Source organism: Sapajus apella, unplaced genomic scaffold (genome assembly GCF_009761245.1).
Source record: "Sapajus apella isolate SASKATOON/1434 unplaced genomic scaffold, GSC_monkey_1.0 scaffold111, whole genome shotgun sequence".
NCBI lineage: Eukaryota > Metazoa > Chordata > Mammalia > Primates > Cebidae > Sapajus > Sapajus apella.
The window spans coordinates 4663007-4670654 of NW_022437051.1; positions in this window are offsets into that span (position 1 = coordinate 4663007).

Below are 7648 nucleotides of genomic sequence, written 5' to 3' on the forward strand. Positions count from 1 at the left end.
AGACACCAGTGAAATAGCTATAAATGTTGAAACCCTGTAACATACACTTTCAAGAGATGTTTCTGCTTCTTGGCAAGTAGAACTAAGCAGTTTCATGCCCCAGGCATTCAGGGGTACCTGGGTGATTGCCCGAGGAATGAGGAAATGGTCCCTGCTGGGTGGGGCTCGCTCCCTGGGTCCTGGGTCTGTTTATTTTTTTCTTGTTGTACTTCTCCAGCAGGGCTAATTAATCTTTCATTTTTCTGTAGCTGATGATCAATAGTAAGTTCCCCACACAAAAAGCACAAGGTCCTCAGCTAAAGGAAATCTTTCACCAAAATGCCATCAATGCACTTTTTTTTTTTTTTTTTTTTTGAGACAGCGTTTCACTCTGGTTGCCCAGGCTGGAGAACAATGGCACAATCTCAGCTCACTGCAACCTCTGCCTCCCAGGTTCAAGTGATTCTTCTGCCTTAGCCTTTCAAGTAGCTGGGATTACAGGCTCCTGCCACCATGCCCGGCTAATTTTTTTATTTCTAGTAGGGGCGGGGTTTCATCATGTTGGCAGGCTGGTCTCGAACTCCTGACCTCAAGTGATCTGCCCTCCTGAGCCTCCCAAAGTGCTGGGGTTACAGGCATGAGCCACTGCACCCAGCTTTGCACTTTGAAGTGTTAGCTATCTCTCCTAACATCCTGTAACTTGATTTCATTGAATTTGCTCAATTTTTGAGTAACATATTTTGTGAGTTTTCAGGTTTTAGAGACTTGTCTGTCTATCTATCTATCTATCTATCTATCTATCTATCTATCTATCTATCTATCATTTGGTAGAGACAGGGTCTCACTATGTTGCCTGGGCTGGTCTTGAATTCCTGGCCTCAAGCAATCCTCCCTCCTCAGCCTCAGCCTCCCAAAGTGCTGGAATAACATGTACAAGGTACTGTGCCCAGCAGGACTTGTATATTTTATAGATACAAGTCTCTAAAATATTTAGAGGGCTTGTATATTTAAAGAGCTTTATTTTGAGAGCTTGTATATTTTGCTTCCGCTGGTAGATAATTGCTGTGCCTAAAATGAAGCCCATTAAATGTTGAGTTAGGTACTGAGAGGTGATCCAAGTCCCTTCTTGGAGTTTGCAGAGGCTGTCACAGCCCCCGCTGCCTCCTTCAGTTGAAATCCTGACCTTCTAGAGGCAGCGAGTGAGCATGTGCATGCGTGTGTGGCATTGGGCAATTATTACATCTTAACAAGTAAGTGTTTGGGGTTGAATAGTGGAAAGATCAGAGTGTGAATAGTATGAAAAGCTATCTCTTGCCTGGGTGATGTTTGTTTGTTTGTCTGTTTGTTTGTATTTTTGAGACAGAGTCTCAGTCTGTTGCCCAGGCTGCAATGCAGTGATGCCATCTCAGCTCACTGCAACCTCTGCCTCCTGGGTCCAAGTGATTCTCCTAACGCAGCCTCCCGAGTAGCTGGGATTACAGGCATCTGCCACCACGTCCAGCTAATTTTTGTGTTTTTAGTAGAGATGGGGTTTCACCATGTTGGCCAGGCTGGTCTCAAACTTCTGAGCTCAAGTGATCTGTCTGCCTTGGCCTCCCAGAGTGCTGAGAAGTACATTCTGACATATACTACAACGTGGATGAAATTTGAGGACATTTTCCTATGTGAAATAAGCTATAGGACTAAGTGAAAGAACCTAGTCGTAAAAATATTGTCTGATTCCACATATATGAGGTGCCTGAAGTAGACAAACTCATAGAGACAGAAAGCAGAATGGTGAGTTCCAGAGCATGGGATTGAGGGAATTGAGTTATTGTTTAATGGGTGCAGAGTTTTAGTTTGGAAAGATGAGAAGGTCTGGTGATGGATGCTGGTGATGGTTTTACAACAATGTGAATATGTCTTTATGCCACTTAAAATGGCTAAAATGGTAAGCTTTATGTTCATTATATTTTACCATAATTTTTTAAAAAATAATTTTACCATAATTAAAAAAAATAATTACTGTATTGGGAAAAAGAATAGCAAGTTTTCCATTAAAGTTGCCTTTAATTACCAAAAATTTAATACGGTTTAGTGTAGGGTTTTTTTTTTTTTTTTTTCAGATATCGTTACCAAATTAAAATTTATTTTTTAATTGTATTATTATTATTTTGAGGTTCTTGTTGTCCAGGCTGGAGTGCAATGGCGCAGCCTCGATTCCACCTGAGTTCAAGTGATTCTCCTGCCTCAGACTCCTGAGTAGCTGGGATTACAGGCGTGCCACCACACCCAGCTAATTTTTGTACTTTGACTAGCGATGGGGTTTTTCCATATTGGTCAGGCTGGTCTCAAACTCCTGACCTCAGGTGATCCACCCGACTCGGCCTCCCAAGGTGCTGGGATTATAGGCATGAGCCACTGCGCCCAGCCAGAAGTTTCCTTCTATCACAGTTTGCTATGAGTTTTTACTTTGATTTTGTCGAAGACTTTCCTGAATCTACTGAGTAAATTACACAATTTTCCTTCTTTATTCTCTTAGTACAGAAGTTACACTGTTTGTTTTTCAAATATTGAACCAACTTCACAATTTTGGAATAAACATAAAATGGAAAAAATAATACCACCAACTAATGATAGGATTATTATATAATATGCAGCATAATAACTGTCAGTACAATAAGTGCTCAGTAAATGTTTTCAGCCATTTTTTAAATCACAAACGTGAGAGAAAAGGCTGAAATGTTACTCTCAAGCCTCCTGCAAGAGTTTACTGAGCAAATATATACAACTCCTACATAACAATAAAAATAAATAATTTTTAAAAAAATGCTTGCTGAAGATTCTGTCCTTTGAATTCTTGGGGAAGAGTATCTGCGTGATCTGTGGCCACTGAACTCTCCAACAGAATTATTTCTAAGAATAGATTGCTGCAGATATGGGGAGCTCTTAAATACGAAACAAGCATTGTCACTAGAGAGAATGCTGAGAACACTGCAAGATAAATAGAAATTTAACACTCAGGTGCTTAAGTAGTTGTCACAATAATTAATAATCTTAAGCAGAGTTATATGCCTGCTTCTGGCCAGGACACAGCATTAGACTGTTTTTCTGCTCAAAGAGCATGTTGCTGCTCACTTATTTACATTTGCCATTATTTGGGACCCAAATAGATTTTTCTTACTTTGTTACATTAAAAGTCACTGTGAGATACAGTTAGAGAGAATGCAAAAAGTATTTTAGGATTTGAACGTGATCATCTGGGTAGTTTTTAGACCAAAAGTTGCCATCTAGTGGCACTAATTATTAGTGCGGACACAGTCAAACATGAAAGAAAAAAGGGAAGTATTTTTCTAGAGACTGTTCTGTGCCAAGCGTTGTGATGGGTACTTTATCTCTTTACATCTTTTAGACTTCTCCCATCTTCTTTATGATGAATGTGTCGCTTCTGTCATGCCTCCTCACAAGCAGATCATGAGGAGCAAATGAGATTGTTTCTGTTAACATTTCATGGATAGAATAGGAGAAGCCAGAAAGGAGTAGTCTAGAAATGGAAGCTACATTAAAAGAGAGACAGCAATACAGAATAAGGAGTTCTAGGACTCATATCAAGCGCCTTCTTTTCTGACCATGTGAGTTACATGAATCAGTGGAGCTCCACATTGCCTTGGACATAAGAAAGAACTCCATAAAACGTAGGGAGAATAGGGACCATAATGCTGATAATTCCTTTTTTTTTTTTGTACAGAGACCACATCATATACTATTTGCATTCTCTGTGGTCCACGAAGCCTCATCTATAAGAGCATTCATGCTGTTCATGAGGACTCCATCCTCATACCTAGTCACCTCCCAAAGGTGATTAGGTCAAATCACATCCCAAAGGTGATTAAGTCAAATCACCTCCACACCTACAAATATGATCACATTAGGGATTAAGTGTCAACATGTGACTTTTTTTTTTTTGAGATGGTGTCTCACTCTGTTGCCCAGGCTGGAGTGCAGTGGTGCAATCTCAGCTCACCACAACCTCCGCCCACCACAACCTCCGCCTCCCAGGTTCAAGTGATTCTCCTGCCTCAGCCTCCTGAGTAACTGGGACTATAGGTGTGTACAACCATGCCCAGCTAATTTTTGTATTTTTAGTAGAGCTGGGGTTTCACTGTGTTGGCCGGGCTGGTTTCGAACTCCTGACCTTGTGATCCGCCTGCCTTGGCCACCCAAAGTGCTGGGATTACAGCTGTAAGCCACTGTGCCCAGCCTCAACATGTGAGTTTTGAGGTGACTTAAACATTCAGTTCACAGAAGAAACTAAATGTCCCCACTCCTCTGAGGGCAAGAGGAAGAAAAACATGCTGAGAAAGGTTTTGGGTCTGCCTCCTGCTCTGTTCACGAGCCTGTGTCCAGTTAGCTGGGAAAGGAACCCTGAGGACTTTCCTAAGTAGTCACTGAAAGTCCACTTCTCCATCAATAACAGATATCCCAGCCACCTTCGGAGAAATGGCCTCTTGCCCATCAGGAGTGCAGCATGAGAACTTTTACAAGAATCACTGACTGGAGGAGGTGATGAATACTCTTGCAGTTATTTCAAACGCTAGAGCCTATTCAGACAATTCAGTTACTCTCACGCCTCCTTTTCTGACTCGCTTTCAGAATCTTGTCAAAGGCTAGCAGTGTTGGGCGCCTTTTTTTTTTTTTTGGTTCATTTACTTACACTATTCAAGTATACTCTTTTCCTGGTAGAACTTTTTCTGCTTTCTAGATAAAGATACCCAATGTCCAAAAAGTGAACAGCATGAGAATGTGGAGACTTATGAGATGGAGCTTTGACCTCCGAAGAGGCCTTGCTGCTGTGTGCCGTGTGTCTTTTCTTCCTTGTCTGTTTTGTGATTTTCTTTTTTTTTTTTTTTTTTTTTCTCTTTTGAGACGGAGTCTTGCTCTGTTGCCCAGGCTGGAATGCAATGGCGTGATCTCTCGGCTCACTGCAACCTGCACCTCCCGGGTTCAAGCAATTCTCCTGCCTCAGCCTCCCGAGAAGCTGGGATTACAGGCGCCTGCCACTGCACCCAGCTAATTTTTGTATTTTTAGTAGAGACGGGGTTTCCCCATGTTGGCCAGGCTGGTTTCGAACTCCTGATGATCCGCCCGCCTCGGCCTCCCAAAGTGCTGGGATTACAGGCAGGAGCCACCACACCCGGCTTTTTTTTTTTTTTTTTTTAAGACAAAGTCTCGCTCTGTCGCCCAGGCTGCAGTACAGTGGCACAGTCTCGGCTCACTGCAACCTCCACCTCCCAGGTTCAAGCGATTCTCCTGCCTCTGCCTATGGAGTAGCGCCCACCACCATGCTTAGCTTTTTTTAAAAAAAAAAGTAGAGATGGAGTTTCACCATGTTGGCCAGGCTGGTCCACAACTTCCGACTTCCAGTGATCCATCCGCCTCGGCCTCCCAAAATGGTGAGATTACAGGCATGAGCCACCAGGGTTGGCCTATGTTGTCATTTCTTATTTTCACTTATTTGGTTCTTTTTATCTAGCAGTGTTGTAGGAGTTATTAAGAAATTAGTGGCCCGGCACGGTGGCTCACATCTGTAATCCCAGCACTTTGGGAGGCCGAGGCAGTGGATCACCTGAGGTCAGGAATTCCAGACCAGCCTGACCAATAAAGTGAAACCCCGTCTCTACTAAAAAATCCAAAAATTAGCCGGGCATCGTGGTGGCAGGCGCCTGTAATCGCAGCAACTCAAGACACTGAGACAGAAGAATTGCTTGAACCCAGAAGGCGGAGGTTACAGTGATCTGAGATCGCGCCACTGCAGCCTGGGCTACGCAGCGAGGCTCCATCACAAAAAGAGGTGGAGGGGATTATTTAAGGCAGATAGAGAGGAAAAGGGGTCCTTCGGACGTTTTCTTTTTTAAATCACCTCTGGAAAAGTTTATTGTAAAGCCCCAGTTCTTAGAGCCAGGCCGGCAGCCTTTGATATGCAAACAACGGCCATTAGAAAGTGGGTCCACCCAAACGTGGCCGTTCCTGGGCCTTCTTGCCCTTGCCCCACGTGTTCCTGGCAACATGGCGGCCCCTACCTATCCCCACGTGCGCAGAAGGTCCTGGCGCTCTGCATTTGCATATTAAAAGCTAGCGTGGGAGGACCAGCTTTTCCACCAGCTAGGTGGATGACATGCCTTGTCACACTGATGCCCTGAACCCTATGCAAACCGGGTACCGCCTCTTCCCGCCTCTGTATATACCTGGCTGGTATCCACGGCAGGTGGGGTTTCCGTTCTCGGCCCTGGAGCTCACTGTCTCTGTCTCTGCATGGAGAAGCTTCTTCCTTCTGTCTTCTTTTCTTCTTGCCTATTAAACTCTCCGCTCATTAAAACTACTCCAAGTAGTCCGTTTTTGTTTTTGTTTTTTTTTTCTTTTTTTTTCTAATTCGACTGGGGAGGAAGAACCTGGTGCTCCTCCATTCATCGGAGCTGTATCAGTAGCTCCACTTAACTTTAATCTCAGATGGCTAAAGATGTTGCCTTAAAATTTTGTTTTAAAGAGCAAGTTTATAGAAATTAGTGGTTTTGGCCGGAAGCGGTGGCTCACGCCTGTAATCCCAGCACTTTGGGAGGCCGAGGTGGACGGATCACGAGGTCAGGAGATGGAGACCATCCTGGCTAACATGGTGAAACCCCATCTCTACTAAAAATACAAAAATATTAGTCGGTCATGGTAACGTGGGCCTGTAGTCCCAGCTACTCGGTAGGCTGAAGCAGGAAAATCACTTGAACCCGGGAGGCAGAGGTTGCAGTGAGCCGTGATCGCACCACTGCATTCCAGCCTGGGTGACAGAGGAAGACTCTGTCTCAAAAAGAAAAGAAATTAGTGGTCTCATAAATGGAGTAGGAACTTGATTTTTGTCAAGTTAGGGCTGTAGGAGAAACGAGGAAAAGTGTCATTGTCCTCTCTACAGCTAAGACAAAGATTTAGGGGGTATGTTGGAGGCACACAACTTCCCTAAATTTAGGAACTTGTTGGAGAGCTCCAAGACTCAGTAGGAAGCTATACTCATAGCTCAGATTTATTACAGCCAATAATACAGAATAAAAGCAAGCAGTAAATAGACATGTAGTGGCAGAGTCCAGCGAGGTCCCACACAAGCTTCAGATGTCCTTCCTCGTCCGAGACCGCAGTAGTGATTTCTCTGGCAGCAAACTGAAGGGACATGTGTGGAATGTCTCTGTCTAGGGAAACCCATTGGAGTATTAGGTCCAAGGTTTATATGGAGAGGAAGGTCGCATAGGCATATTCTCTCTCTCTCTCTTTTTTTTTTTTTTTTAAGATGGAGTTTTGCTCTTTCACCCAGGCTGGAGTGCAGTGGCGTAATCTCGACTCACTACAACCTTCACCTCCCAGGTTCAAGTGATTCTCCTGCTTCAGACTCCTGAGTAGCTGGGATTATAGGTGCCCGCCACCAGGCCCAGCTAATTTTTGTATTTTTAGTAGAGACGGGATTTCACCATGTTGGCCAGGCTGGTCTCGAACTCTGGACCTCGTGATCCCCCCACTTCCACCTCCCAAAGTGCTGGGATTAAAGGTGTGAGCCACCCTGCCTGGCACATAGGGATATTCTCTTAGCAACCAGCTGTGGCAACCAAGATTGAGAACCCAACACAGAATCTAGCTGCCCATCCTCAAATCTTTA